Raw genomic sequence first — 1,998 nt, 5'->3', positions numbered from 1 at the left:
AAAAAAATACTGATTTTTCAACCACGCTAGCTGTTCTGATCAGATCACTGAAGACGGCCCTCTGGAGACTGTATATGCATGTGTGTGTATGTATATGTGTATGTATATATATTAATAAATTCAGACATTCCAAGGCAATTCTGATGTAACCAGTTCTGAATCCCACTGCTTGGAACACATGGTATTTCTCAAATTAATCAGAAATGGATAGCCAGATCTTCTACAATTGTTTTATCATAGAAAGAGATTAAATTTAGTGGTATTAATGTTGTCATATATTGTTTTGAGACTGGAGATGCTATTTGTTGGTTAAGCATTTTAAATCGAGGAAAGGTAATCCTGATAGTAGTTATTGCATAGAGACTTAGATTAATGATTTTCATTGTTAATATTAGCTAAAATTTGAAATTCACACTTTGAATTTATTCTTCGGCTAATAATTTCTAGGTCTGAACGTTTTTGTTTTTCTCTGCATCAGTATTGATAAATAAAAGCATTTTTCACTATTATTTCAGATCAATCAGCTTAATGGTAGCTCATTTCAGATCACATACATTAATGTGTGAAATTTCTAATTCTTTAGCTACTTATTGTAAATTTTTGTCTGTGCATGTGGATATTTCTCGGTAAAAGTAAAAAGTGTGAGAGTGTGGATAAAACTTGCTATACCAGACTTTACATGCTATTTTAAAGATCATAAATATGATCAAAATTCTTCTCAATACTTGCTCACTCACAGGATGAGTGCTTGGTCAATTGAGATAAATCCAAAACAAACTCTTGAGTGGATGTGTACTTACTGGTTGTAACGGAGAAAATGGCTCATGAGTTTGCAAATCACTTGTGATTAAACATGCTGGCCTCAGCTATTTGGAAGGAAATGATTACTAGACATTTTATTTGCCACTCAGAATTGTACCACAACCATTTTTGGAGCCAAATTTGATGAGGCCCAATGAATATATAGACTCTGATCTGGAGAGAACTGATTATTATCAATTCATGCCAGAATTTTTTTTAGACCAGTAGCTGGATGATTTTTATTTATTTTTTTCTTTTATTTCAGCATATTATGGGGGGAGGATGATTTTTAAAACAACAGAAAAAAATACTTTCTAAACACAAGTTGTTCAGTTATTATATACATATTGTTTCACTGAGGAAAAAACACAGATGTTAATTATTAACAAATGGTATCTTACATTCTTTGAGAAGAGACTTCACTTATTAAATGGTGACAGAAGTGATTTAGAAGGTATTACACTGAGGTTGTATTCCCTAAAGATGTGGTGGTGGTTTTTTTTTTTTTTTTTTTTACTTTTCTATTAAGCTATCAGGAACCCAAGGCTTTTTAAATCCTGAAGGTTTGATAAGAGCAATTGAAAAGCTATGAACAAAGTTTTAACACTACTCCATTTCAGTAAAGAGGGATTAATTAAACTCAATTCATAAATCTTCAACTGCTTGTGTCAAGAGTTCAGTGGTCTAAGACTGCTAAAAGAGGAAAAGTATGTGACAACAAAAAATGTACTATGTTTTTCTTCAAATGGAATGGAGTGGAAATGAAAGATGAACAAGCAAAAGATGATCACATATGGTCTATGACTGACAGGCTACAAGGTAGTCCAGACAGAGGACTGAGTGTAATAAAATGTTGCTTAGTTATTGGTTTGGGGTGTATCCTTCTTGAGCCTTAGGTAAATGTTATTTTACTTGAGCCTAAGGACTACTAAGCATCTCAGAATGGCTCCGAAGGTAGATAAATAGAAAAAGAGAAACCTGGAAAAAAAGAAAACTACTTGTAAATACCGTCGTATTTTGGCCAAACATGGTTCAATTAAGTATTGGGAATGACTAATAGAAGCTGTTAAATCACAAAAGTGAAAGATTCTGTTTATTAATAATTGAGTAAAATTCTGAATGCATGAACTTTCAAGCAAGTCCCATTCATGGATTTTATTTATAATAATTTTTTTGTCAAACCAAAGGTTCATATTA

Source organism: Propithecus coquereli, unplaced genomic scaffold (assembly GCF_000956105.1).
Source record: "Propithecus coquereli isolate 6110/MARCELLA unplaced genomic scaffold, Pcoq_1.0 Scaffold191, whole genome shotgun sequence".
In the NCBI taxonomy this organism is placed as follows: Eukaryota; Metazoa; Chordata; class Mammalia; order Primates; family Indriidae; genus Propithecus; species Propithecus coquereli.
Note: the sequence above shows the minus strand (reverse complement) of the source record.